The following is a 14,142-nucleotide window of genomic DNA, read 5'->3' as shown; positions in this document are numbered from 1 at the left end:
TAGGAGGTTTCGGGATAGGAGTACGTGTGAAGCGATCACATGCAGGGAAGTGATTCGCCTCACGTACACCGTTTGAGAGACACTCACAGGCAAACATCATTCATTGAAAACCTGAAATAAATGGCACTTGCGCCCAAATCGATAAGAGTGAACGTGCGATGTTGAAGGCGCGCCAGCTGTTCGAGGTCACGCCAGTGTAGGAATGAGGTTAATTCACATGAACATCTTATCACAAATACTTTCTAATGAAATATTATGAAATACTTAATTGACTATAACTCTTAAACTCTAACTTCTTCATATGTATCAAACAGGCAGCTGAGATTATATCCGCCTTAAATGTAAACATTTCAGGAGATGTTGACATGTTCTTTACTTCAGTTTAAAACGTAAGGTTTTGTTTTTGTCTCTAAATGGGGCCTGTTTCCTCATGTGAACAATGTTAAACTGCGTGACACTTGCAAGCAGTTGCTGCATCACATCTCCCTGTAGACGTCCCTAGGTCCGGAAGTGTACACACAGGAATATCAACACATGGCCCATATCCTCATCCTGAATCAATTCATTCTTTGATAAAAAAAAAATCACGGAGTACTTCCCTTATGCGTATACGTGATGAAAAAGCCGAGTCAGCAAATGACAGGTTCTATGAATGAAGTCATTTTTACTCTGTTGCACTTTCAGTTTATAGTTTGGGCATGTTAAAAAAAATAGCAGTACATTAAGAGAATAAATGGTAAATGACAGCTTGACCAATACCCAGTGTCACAATTTACAACTGCAATATATACAAATGCCGTAAAAATAACTGTGCTTCATATAAAATTTAATAACAATAAATATATTCTGAAATTAAATAATGCATCTTTCAATACATAATCATGAAGACATCTCCTTACCTTTAAGGTCACAATTGCACGTGCATGTTAATGCACGGACCACAATGTTGATGTTTGTTGAGAACATGATACACATACAGGTTGTTTTTGAATGTGAACAGCACACAATGATTGTAATTAGGGGATGATAGCTATCAGGTGCTCATAAAACACTTTTGTTTAGCCGTAAATGACGCTTACGCAATGCCACGGCTTGCTGAAATCAACGTCTACGCGCCTTGGTATGCTGCAAACAGGAATGGTTCAAGGCGAATTTGCCCGAAATTCTAAATGAATGCTCATCGATACATAATATCATCTCTTTGGAGACGATATCTACAGCAGGTCAACACTCGACACGGGCCGGTCGTCCACGCGTGAAACAACACGTCAACAAGACAACCATATTCCGTTGGTGCATATACAGAATCGATACAGGACTGCAATATTAACCTTTCGGACTATTCCTGGGTTGAGAACGGTTGAGGGAGCACAACATCCTGCCGTGACGTCCAGCGATACGGCTAATTTGGCTTCAATGTCACTGTTAGAAAGGCCTGAGGTTCAGAAGATAAGACTGGGATAGCATCCTGTTTACAGATGAGTCCACCTTTCATCTTCACAGATCTGATGGTCGTGCAGGGGTCTACAGGCGTCCTGGAGAACGTTTTAGCGACTTTTGCCTTACTCGACGTGGTCAGTTTGTGGGTGGAAGGGTAATGGTATGGGGTGGACTCACAACTCATGGGAAAACACAACTCATCATCGTTAATGACAATTTAAATGGCGTACACTTCTGTGCCGCCATGGTTCTAGATCATGTTCTTCTCTTTGTGCAAATGCAGGGACGTAACGTCACGTTGCAGCAGGATAATGTCAGTCCACATGTTGTACGTGTTGTAACAGATTTTTGGAGACAGCATGATGCTGATGCTGATGCACTGCCACGGCCGGCTGTTTCTCCAGACCTCTCCCCCTTAGAAAATGTCTGGGATGAGATGGGTCGATACCTACGACAGGACCAGAAACAGCCGGTAAACAGGTTGACATTTAAAACAATATCCCCAGGCTGTTAGATCTCATCTGCTGTCTTCAATGCGCCGCCGCTGCCTCGTCTGTATCAGCGCAAATGTTGGTCACGCCGAGTTGTTACGCCACCCCTCCCGTCTCCTGTTACCAAACATAGGTTTTGATGATGAATTTATGACAAAACATTGATCAGACGAATGAGGTGAGGTGAGGTGAAATGGGGTTTAACGACGCGTCCAAGATTATTGCACTTATATAGCGACGTGCATGCATGCGTTTGTGTGTGTGTGTGTGTGTGTGTGTGTGTGTGTGTGTGTGTGTGTGGCTGCTTGTAGTACTCCGGACTGATGCCGATTCATAGTGCTAGCACACTGAGATACCATGCCGCAGTTTCACATGAATACCCCACTCTGACACAGTATACTGACTCCGAGACGACCAGTCCTTGTTTTAGCCCCTTAATGCCGAGCGCCAGATAGTATAGTATAACATTTAACACTTTTTCCGTAAGTGTACTTTTGCACAGGAACAAAATAAATACACTTAACAGATAATATTCAAATAACAGGATGTATTATGAATTTATCAATCTATTGGTCAAAATAATGTTAAATAGACACCCCGTTCTTCACTCTTAAACAGCTTTCAGTTCGCACAAAGAACAAATACATATTTTGGTTGTAGTTTGTTTATTAAGTTACTAAATAAACTACATTTATCCACGCAACCATACACACCCACGCACGCACACGCACACGCACACGCACACAACACGTGTCAATGGTAAGTCAAGTTTAATATCGAGGGCACTGGTAGTCAAGTCATCTTTGACGCCACAAATGGTGGACCAGGTTAAGTTTTGCTGCCTTAGCCGTAACAGAATCCGGTATTCATTGGTTCGAGCCTCAGATTAGGTGGATTTTAATTTGACAGCTCCATACCTGTGTCTGTGTTTTTTCATTAAAGTGGTGGACGTCTACAACATGCGTCACATTTCCTCCAACATAAACATGACAGGCGTGATATAACTGAAAATTTGTTTGGGTCTAACCTCCATATAAACGCTAATAAAGTAATTCTTTGAATCATCAGCGTTTTGGTTGTAACGGGTACAGCCAACCATTTTCGGTGGCAGGAAGATTAGTGATGTCATTCGACTGTGACGTCTTGCTAACCGATGACGTCAACAGATTCTGAAAAACATTGTGATGCTTTTTATTTGATATTACCCATATCTCCTGGGGAGGACAGGATTGGATGATAAATAAACGTGTGAGTGGGAGAAACTCTCGAAGTGATGCAGCTTCAAGACGTTAACACATTTGGCAAAACCCACGAGATGGGCATGATGCTGATAAGCCGAGAAACATAACCGAAAGATTCGAACCCACAATCATAGTTTGCTGGTGGGCCAATGGGACGCAACTTCGCTTTACGGCGCTTCAGCAGAATGGCACCCCTGCATCCCCATCCGTCCACTGCCTGAGTGCAGGGCTATACAGTGTCTGACCTCCGTATGCTACAGCTTTTCTACGTATAACTCACTTGCTGGGATCCAGCGATGTGACAATGTGCTTTCTGAAATGCATCATTGTACCGTATGAAACGTAGGGTAATTATGGGACCCCAATATACTCTGACAATTCGTGTGTGGCTTGAAACACCGCGAGGGGAGATTCACCTCCCAGTCAATTATTTACCGCTGTGTTGTGAGCAGTCCTTCTCCCCTAGGCCTCCACATCGTCGTTCTCGCCCAACCTCAACCAACTCGCGAGGCAGGTGTCCTACCTCAGCCGTTTCCTTACATAATCAGGCTGCAGATGCACATGTGTTTGCGCACAGATGTGCGCAGCGTCGGGTCAGCTAACCGCACACGATTACGTCACGGCGAGGCTATATGTCGTCGCTGCGACGTCGTAACGAGGCTATCGAATCTGATCAAGGTTTCGTGTTTACATACTTCAAATTAGCATAATTGGCAGAATCAGCTTCATGATAAGGGCTGGTGCCAGGTATCCTGAATCTGCTGCCGTTACATCTTAAACGCATGGCCATGTGCCGTGTGAGGTTTGAGCAGACTTTTTACAAAATGTTAATTCAAGTTAATTACCGTTTTTAAACTAACAGAGGCATATTACAGCTGCACCCAAGAAACTCTTTATTTCTTTTGGAAATATGCCTGTTTGTTAAGGAACCAAACTTAATCGTTAACTTTCGTTAGAAAATATCATTTATTCATCGCATTATTGCGTTCATATTCATAAAGTTTTCCTTTATGTTAAACACTGTCTGAGGAGAGAAATTACTGCCGATGAAACCTGACTGCGCATTATGGCAAGGGGCTAACATAAACACATTCTTTGTCGGAAGAAAATTAAAGAACTCAACAGCAAGCGAAACTGGAACATCAAGAGGTAAATTGAAATATGAGTTATATTTTCCTTGTCTATGGGAGCAATGACCTAAACATCAACTGAACCATGTTATTGTACACGTAGTTGAACTGAGACCCATCGTCCGCCTTGTTGTGAAACGCACAGTCCTAATTGACAGACGTAACACTATTATACCATGCTGTGTCGTGCAGTGTCACAACGCACCATGGTATCATTCGGTGAAACACCATAGCATGAATGGCAAATAAAGTATCGTATCACACGTAATCAAGCACCATTTCATATTACACTATCCATATTACACCGTAACATACAAAATCACGACCCAGAAAATAACATGACATTCCGTTTATCACCAAATAACGACTCATGCCATGCCATACCATACCGTACCATAACGACCGTTCAATACCATACCATACTACATACAACACACCATGTCATAATCACACCACGCCACATACCACTCTACCCCATTCCATTTCATACTGCACCGCACCGCACCGCACCGCACCACACCGCACCGCACCGCACCGCACCGCATCATAGTTGTATCCCATATTTATTTCATCGTGAAGTACTGTACTCTATCTCTCCATACGATACTGATAAATCTCGGGGTCCTATCGTACCCGACAATACTATACTCTTTTCTCACCTATAATGCCCTGTCGTACCACACTGTGTCATTCACACTGTGATACGGGTGTCAATAGAAACCCTTTCTGTAAGTACATGTTCAGTAAGTTATTATAGATCACGTGTTTGTCAATGCATATATTTTAGCAGCAGTCAAGCGTGCACATTGTGCACATACGATACAATCTGCCTGCTAACCTGATACTGCACCTCATAACATATTGTAACATATTGAATTACACTCCCCCGCACGCCATCTGTTGAACGTGTCCTCTTGCATCACCATAACAGAAGCATATTAGTTTCACCTCACCCAAATCCCCACAGGCAGCAACTGTTGCACATATTTCTCAACTATTTCATCATGTTTAACAACAACTGAGAATATTAACAACGAGGCGATACCAGAACTACCCATCACTATGATCCCGAGTGCAAGCACGAAAGCATGTAGCGAAAACACTTTGGGTTTTTCATGTAACCAGATCAACTTACAGTTAAGGTCACCTTCGCATAATACAAATCGATTATTTACCACGAGGAACAACTATTGAAGGTGAATATTTTTGCAACATATTGAAAAGATTGTGCGAGTCTATCAAAGAGAAGTGTCGCGGCAAGTAGGTGTGGTGTTCGCCTCCATCAATACAATGCCGAGTTCGTACCAGTCATGTTGCAATGTCTCGTATTGGATACCAGCGTCTACACCATCTATCTTATTCTTCAGATCTGACCCCACCGATGTTAATATTTGAAATTAACTTGCATGGTGGGAAATTTAAAGAGAACCAAGAATTGTTTGCTGCTGTAGAAGGGTGTTGAAAGACCAGCTTGACCTTCTGCAACACAGAGATAATTATAATTGGCCTGGAGAAGAAATGAAGCAAGTGTATTGATCTGCAAAACTTGAAACATACTTTTAACACACGGTCCAGTATTGCACATAATTCCGACATGGAGTATTTTTCAGGCTGTTCCGTCATATGGACTTGCAGAGTAACTGCCCACGGCTCAGTGTACGGTAAGTGAATCCCGAGGCTAAAAAATAATCTATACGGTTCTCGATGAGGCAGAATGAAAACCCACTTCAAAATATTAGTTTAGAACATTATGTTTACGTTTTGGCTCGGTTCCAATTCCTATTCCATAAGTGGTTTCCGGGTAATTTCCTCAGGGATGTTTTCATAGTGTTAAAATTTGGTAAACATTGGTGGTTCGTTTCAAGGGCTATTTGGGTAAGCATGTCTAATCCCCCAGTCAGCCTGCTGTACTACTGAGAAACGCATACTTAGAAACAGACAAATCTGAGATAGAATTTACACATGTATGCCTAATTGTCAAAGTCCATTTTATAACGATACCTTCCGTTCTGATATGACCACAAGCTAATGGAGTTACAAATGGCGTAGAACTTTCACTCACTCACTCACACACTACGGAAAGGAAATCATAAGAAATCTCTGCTAAAATCAGAGGCCATTGTACGATTCCGACTACACCATAAGCATTGTTTGTGGATTACCTTCAAATAGTGATGATGCCAGGTGTTCGCGACAGGTAACGTTGATCACTCACAGTGCTGTAATTCTTGAGTCAACGCTCAGTATTCGCTGCATAGCCTCAACGCTGTATGGAGCTTTCACGCACAGGTGCTCTTGCATTGATCGCTGTTGAAGATTGATCGTCAGTTGTCTGAATGCTGCATAACACAGCTATTTGGAAAATCAAAATCGTTCTTTTCACAAGAAGCTGATTCCTATATACTTAACATGACTTGAATCCAGTAGCGAATGAAATGACGCTGTAGCGACATAACAACATACATTTCTTGTTATATGTGTCAAACTACAAAGCCCACCTGAGTTAAACTAATATCTAAAAATCGAAAATTTACCTTTGACGAAAAATATCTTAAAAATCGAACGCCCACCGGTTTGAAAAAAAATTACTTGAAACGATTGACAGGTAATGCATTAACTTTGTGACCAGTGTTGCATCACCCCTTTCCGAGATGTCTAACGTGGTTTTGCACGTAATGTACGCGGTTGCATCATACTTCAATGTTATATGCACAGTGTAGAATGTTGATGTGCCACTCACCGTGTGAGCTCGCGTGGTACACGTTGACAGGTAGGACTGTGTTTATCCTGGCTTGTTGATTTATCATATACGCTATGCTCGCATCATCATCAGCAGCAGCTTTTCATATCCATCTCGTGCTTATGCTAATTTACCTATGTAACATAATTTTTTTAGTGATTGGATAATATTTTGTCCGTCTTTGGTCATACTAATTTGTATATTGTAAAAGGAAATGGTTCAGGTATTTTATATGAAAATATATTGATTATTGATTTAACGTGGGAGCTTGACATATGTTTGTTGATATTAATAATATTAATAATATGATACGAATTTAAAAATTGAGTGTATCAGTTTTTAAATTTAATTTGCACATGGAATGCAATAGTAATGAACAAGAAAACTAATGACAACGCCTATATTTGAATAAAATGTCCATTGTGTGATCCATAAAAACAACATGTTGATGCAGCAGTTCTGTGCCACTGCTTCACACGTGTTTAGAGATCTTTGAAAGTACGTAAATGAAAAGTCTAACCTGAATTGTCCAGAACCCTTTACTCCGGACACACCTTTATCGCTGCATGGATAACAGCATCTGATTAAGTTTTTTTATCATCAGTTATTCCAGACATTTGTTCGTTTATCTGTCTTTATCTAAGTTTGATTGATAGTCGGTTAATCAGGACATTATTTTCTGGTCTGCCGTTGTAATCCGGCATTGGTTTTACTGGTCACCTGTTTAATCAGGACACTATTTTCTAATCTGCCGTTGATTCGAGCATTGGTTTTACTGGTCACCTGTTAATCAGGACATTATTTTCTAATCTGCCGTTGATTCGAGCATTGATTTTACTGGTCACCTGTTAATCAGGACATTATTTTCTAATCTGCCGTTGATTCGAGCATTGGTTTTACTGGTCACCTGTTAATCAGGACATTATTTTCTAATCTGCCGTTGATTCGAGCATTGGTTTTACTGGTCACCTGTTAATCAGGACATTATTTTCTAACCTGCCGTTGATTCGAGCATTGGTTTTACTAGTCACCTGTTCACGAGGAGATTATTTCTCTGGTTTTCAGTTAAACCGGGCATTGGTTTCGTTGTTAATCAGAACATTATTTTCTGGTCTGCCATTAATACGAGCATTGGTTTTTACTGGATAACCTCTTAATCAGGACATTATATTTCTGGTCAGCTCTTAATCCGAGCATTGGGTTTAACCGGTCACCTGTTAAATAGGACATTACTTTTTCTGGGTTTTTTTTCTGTTGATCTGGACATTGGCTTCATCTTTTCACCTGATAATCTGGACATGATTTTTCTGTCTTTCTGTTAATTCGGGTACTGTTTTTTACTGGCCACCTGTTTATCCAGACATGGGTGTGTCTGATCATCTCATAACCTGGAATTAGTTTATCGGTACATCTCGAACATATGATTATCTGGACATTGGTAACCAAAGACTGACCTAATTATTCATAATTAATTTCTTTAATCACTTTAATCACTGCATACCAAACTAGTATTTTTAAAAATCTTAATTTTGTTTCTCAAATTCAATTCATTAAGAATAATTCTTTGAAGTCTTACGCGGAAAACCCATCCTCCTTACGTCGCCTTTTCTGAGTACAAGCGGATGCGGATGCGGATATAATGATGAAACTACCCCGGGTATGCATGCACCCATTATGTGAGACCTGCATGTGCCTGTATCGGAAATCCTATGAGAACGAAAAGGGCGATAAGGCGGTCGCGTGACCAAGGGCGTTACAAGGTCCCTTCGCTACCAGGAACTGATGGTTGCGGGTTCGAATCCACCATTTGCCTCAATTAAGATCCTTGATCTTACTCTACTGGTATATACATCTTGCGTTTCCTTCCACATTCAAAACACACACACACACGCACGCGCGCGCACACACACACACTTCCCTCCGTCCACGTTGTAGCTATTATACAACCTGCCTATCATTATTTTATTGTCCAAATACCTGTGTAGAGATTTAGTGCGTGTGCTTTTGTGTTTCCTATCATGTGAAAATGTGTCATGTGCGTAGTCCTATCAACGCTCATGCTTAATGAGAATCAAGCCCGTCGACTGTTTAATGTACAGATGCCTTGAACAGATTAAATATTTGTTTAATAGCTGGATGAAACTCTACATGCAACGATGAATAAACTAAGGCCTTGTGGAGGTCATAAAACATGCACCATGACGGTCTTCTCATTCCTAGCTCATCAACATTGTGTGAACAAATCCGACTCCGACTTCTTACATAGAACCCTCCCACGACAGTGAAATACTTTGACATTATAAGTTTGTTAATGAATAACCTTAAATGTGTTCTTTGTATTGGGCTTCTGCAAAAGAAATATTCCAGGTTCAAATATATCCGATTACAATCGCTTGGTAAAGAATGTTGTTTTCAATATCACTTTCGCAGTGGTAGATATTTTTTAACGTTAAAGCTGCAATGTCCTTCAGATTTACTGTGAGTTGATGTTCTATCAACCAATGAGGTATGTCGGAATCGTCATCAGCAACGTTTGCAAATGTCGTTGAGGTAGGACATGCATTTTTAAGAACACCTCCTGATAAGATACAAATATTTTGAAACTTGTTTTAATCAGTTGATACATGTGCTAAACCTATTGTAGATTTCTCTGCATATCAATCTGTCATAATCATTAAACAAACTACTCGCAACGTCTGTTGATATTCCCATTAAGTTGTGTCATCAAGGCATATCTTATTATTGTTATCTTTTTGCAATTGTTTTTGCCTCAAACTAAAAATGTGCAAAAGCGATTAGTGTTAAGTGATAACCAGACTTAATGCTTTTAATCCACGGGAGACAACAGCGAGTAGGGATTTGCACTCCAGTTGACTGGACGCCCCAGGGAAGGAATGTCACCTGTGACGGGAATTCAATATGGCCGTCAGACTTGGCAGTACTCACTACGCATGCGTAGAGATCTGAGGATAATGCTTCATGTTCGAACCCGTACTTTGTGATCTCCTGTTTGAAAGCGATATTTTGTTTTCGCCGAGGTTTAAGTGTTATTTTACACTCGCATAATGCTGATTTTCCAGCCGGTTTAACACAATGGCTTCCATCGTGGCTGGACGTGCCTGTGACAATAACATTCAGTCATGTTTACAAATGGGCCTGTGACAGGATGAAGTACCCCCTAGGCAACCAAAGGTATTAATGCAGTAATGAAAAGCCAGATGATGATATTTCAACAGTCGAGATTACAATGAACTTTATTTTTTAATTGTGTTTATTTACCTCTTTATCTCCAAGGTGCTGTGTTAACGGATGTAAAGGTTTCGGTGACCATGATTATTATCATGATTACATGACTACTACTACTACTACTACTACTACTACTACTACTACTACAACTATTACTACTACGACAAGGGGCGGTCGGGTAGCCTAGCGGTTTAAGCGTTCGCTCGTCACGCCGAAGTGAGTGAGTGAATGAGTATGATTTAACGCCGCTTTTAGCAATATTCCGGCAATATCACGGCGGGGGACACCACAAATGGGCTTCACACATTGTACCCATGTCGGGAATCGAACCCGGGTCTTCGGCGTGACGAGCGAACGCTTTAACCACTAGGCTACCCGACCGCCCCGTCAGGCCGACTCCGAGCCGATCAGTCCTTGTTTTAGCCCCTTAATGCCGAGCGCGGGACAAGGTAACAACGAGTACCATCTTTTAACGTCTTTTTGTATGACGCGGCCGGGGATCGAACCCCGGACCTTCCTCTCTCCGGGTGGACGCTCTACCACTGGACCACGGAGGCGGTCCCTACTACTACTGACATCACCACGAACAAAAACACAACAATTATAGTAATAATAATAAATTTACTAACATTGTAAGTAAAACTAGTAGTTCCAAGCCACAAGACCCTTGCTCTTCGCCCGATTATGAAAGTTGACCTGTGAACACCATGCCCGTCCTCGTGGGGTTTTAATTTTAAAAGAAGCAAATTAGCGTACAAAAACACACTCATGTAAACATTAAGAAGCGTTATCGCGCCGAGCTGAGGAGCTGGTAGCGCATATCTACATACGTATCTGATCCCTGTGTATCCCTGTACTGTGCAGCAGTGCATAAACATTCAGTATCCATCTGTGCAGATACAGCATGCTGGCACCGGGTCAGTACAGCCACTCCGAGTCCTTGATGGGCGATTCTAACTGATATACACACGTAACCTTGACCTCGGGCCAAGAGGGATGTTTTTCGTCATGGTCCTATCTTCTGACTGGATACGGGTGAATTGCTTCCTTAAAGAGACCGAAGATGACGATAATAGCGGTTCATGGCACGACTAAGGGATGCGGGCGGTCGGGTAGCCTAGTGGTTAAAGCGTTCGCTCGTCACGCCGAAGACCCGGGTTCGATTCCCGACATGGGTACAATGTGTGAAGCCCATTTGTGGTGTCCCCCGCCGTGATATTGCTGGAATATTGCTAAAAGCGGCGTAAAACCATACTCACTCACTCACTCACTAAGGGATGCACAATCTTTACATCTAGCTGCGACAACTTATATTACTGGATCACAAGGTTTTCTGGATTTCTGAGTTTGGTGGGTTTTTTGTCAATATTTTGTTCCTGAAAATACTGGGAAAGAATAGGACATGCTGGGTGTCTCTTAGACTCTTAGACGCATATACATTTCTTGGAATCAAACATGGATCATGCGATGTTTGCAACGTCCTGAACGTTTTCGTGCCATAGGCATGTTGCAGGTGGGCACACGTCAGAATAGTGTTGCCAATCAACAGATTGTGGGCCTCATACCAACAAACACTTGACTTAGATGATCGACGACGCTCTGGACGCCCAAGGGCAACAACTCCAGGCCAGGACAGATTAGTCAGAACGTTGGCATTAAGAAATCGGTTGCAATCTGCCATTGAGATAAGGCACCGGTTGCAACAAGCAATGGGTGTAAGAGTACATGCCCAGACGCTGCGAAATCGTCTGCACAGATGGCATTTACGATGTCCACGTGTCATCCCACAACTTACAGTACGTCGTTTGAATCAGAGGCGTCAGAGGTGTAGGGAACGTTAGCACTTGGATAATCAACGTTGGGGGTAATGTCATATTTTCTGACGAATCGAGGTTCACTCTCGACTTCCATGCTCGAAGGAATCGAGTTTGGAGACGTCCTAATGATCGTTTTATGGACGTTAACGTCGTACAGCATGATCGGTTTGGGGTCGGTCCATAATGGTGGGGACTGGCATCCCAATGACTGACTGAACTGCGCTCCACATTGTCCATGGCACACTCACAGGTAAATACAATCGGGAACATCATTGCACCACTCGTGGTGTCATTTGCACAATGCGTTGGGCAACGTTTCTTCTATCAAGATAATCATGCACGTGCTCGTCGTGCCAGGACTGTGTCCCAATTCCCATTGGCAGACATGAACGTCAATGTCAAAATCCATCCGCTACTCTCAATGAACTAGGTGATGAGTGGAACAACGTGAGTCAAGCTGACACTGGTCGACTCATCAGAAGCATGCCTCGAAAAATCCGTGAATGCAAAATGCAAATTTCGAATTTGACCCCCGACCTCTCGTCACCATCTCGACACACCAACCATTAGAACACATTAGATCTGCCTACCCCCCAGCAGATATGATCATATCATTTCCATTTGCCAATACTGTTCTGGTCAGAAGATATGTCTTGGTGATTCCCACTATCCCCTACTTTTTTTGCATAGTATACTACTAATACTAACAATAACAACAACAACAAAAGTATTTATCATATTTTTCATTTCAAGAAGTAACAATTTCAGCAACCTTTGAGTTTCACGATATTTATATATACAGGTAGTGTTTTTAAGTCTATTCAAGACAATTTCAGCAAGTTTCTACATCCCAGTTTCTAATATATAAGAACAAGAAGTGTGATACTTCTTGACAACAATAGACATCTGAAATGAGTTATCTTGAACTCTCTAATGCTTTGAACCACGGTAGACATGTGGCTGCAGATTCCCATAAAGCACGGAATTTCATACCTACAGTGCGCTAACCGTGTGCTCATTAGGGCGAATTAAGAACTATTTGACACTGGAGTTTCGAAAATTGAAACACTCAAGAACATGATAACCTGGAGGAGGGCTATCTCCCAGACTTACAGGAAAACATATTCCCTGAGCCAATGTAAGCAAACATGGGTCGGTTGCTGCTATGAAATTGTAACCATGCCTTATCTGAATACGAAACTTTCAGATAGTAGTTTAATGATAATAACAGTAGTGAAGGTGGATCGTGTCGTATGCTATGTCTCTGTTTGATACTGGGTCTATACTATGTCTCTGTTTGATATGGTTCTATGCCATGTCTCTGTTTGATACTTTTCTATACTAAGTCTCCGTTACAGCATACTGGTTCTATACTAAGTCTGTTATAGAATACTTCTTCTATACTAAGTCGCTGTTATAGCATAGTGGCTCTATGCAATGTCTCTGTTTGAAACTGTGATTATACTTTGTCTCTGTTTGATACTGGTTCTATACTAAGTCTTAGTTTGATACTGGTTCTATCCTAAGTCTCTGTTTGATACTGGTTCTATACTATGACTCTGTTTGATACTGTGATTATACTATGTCCCTGTTTGATACTGTGATTAAACTATGTCTCTGTTTGATACTGTGATTATACTTTGTCTCTGTTTGATACTGGTTCTATACTAAGTCTTAGTTTGATACTGGTTCTATACTATGTCTCTGTTTGATACTGGGTCTATACTATGTCTCTGTTTGATACTGTGATTATACTATGTCCCTGTTTGATACTGGTTCTATACTAAGTCTTAGTTTGATACTGGTTCTTTCCTAAGTCTCTGTTTGATACTGGTTCTATACTATGACTCTGTTTGATACTGTGATTATACTATGTCTCTGTTTGATACTGTGATTAAACTATGTCTCTGTTTGATACTGTGATTATATTATGTCTCTGTTTGATACTGGTTCTATACTAAGTCTTAGTTTGATACTGGTTTTATACTATGTCTCTGTTTGATACTGGGTCTATACTAAGTCTCTGTTTGATACTGT

At 41.4% G+C, this 14,142-nt stretch overlaps 1 protein-coding gene across 5 annotated transcripts in view; it reads left to right on the top strand.

Moving 5' to 3' along the window:
- Positions 1 to 14,142, top strand: part of LOC124139848 — a 142,932-nt gene that overhangs the window by 52,522 nt on the left and 76,268 nt on the right. Inside the window, exon 1 of one of the 5 annotated variants that reach the window (XM_046507229.2) lies at positions 5,902 to 5,963. The exons of 3 other annotated variants lie outside the window; for them this stretch is intronic. The gene's annotated coding sequence lies outside the window, so the exon portion shown is untranslated. Of the gene's footprint in view, positions 1 to 5,901; positions 5,964 to 7,051; positions 7,073 to 14,142 lie in introns of those variants that run through there. One more of the 5 variants, XM_048387740.1, reaches the window with a different exon arrangement.

This window comes from Haliotis rufescens, unplaced genomic scaffold (genome assembly GCF_023055435.1).
Source record: "Haliotis rufescens isolate VD_foot unplaced genomic scaffold, xgHalRufe1.0.p SCAF_7, whole genome shotgun sequence".
Lineage (NCBI taxonomy): Eukaryota > Metazoa > Mollusca > Gastropoda > Lepetellida > Haliotidae > Haliotis > Haliotis rufescens.
This window is presented reverse-complemented; position numbering and strand designations above follow the sequence as displayed.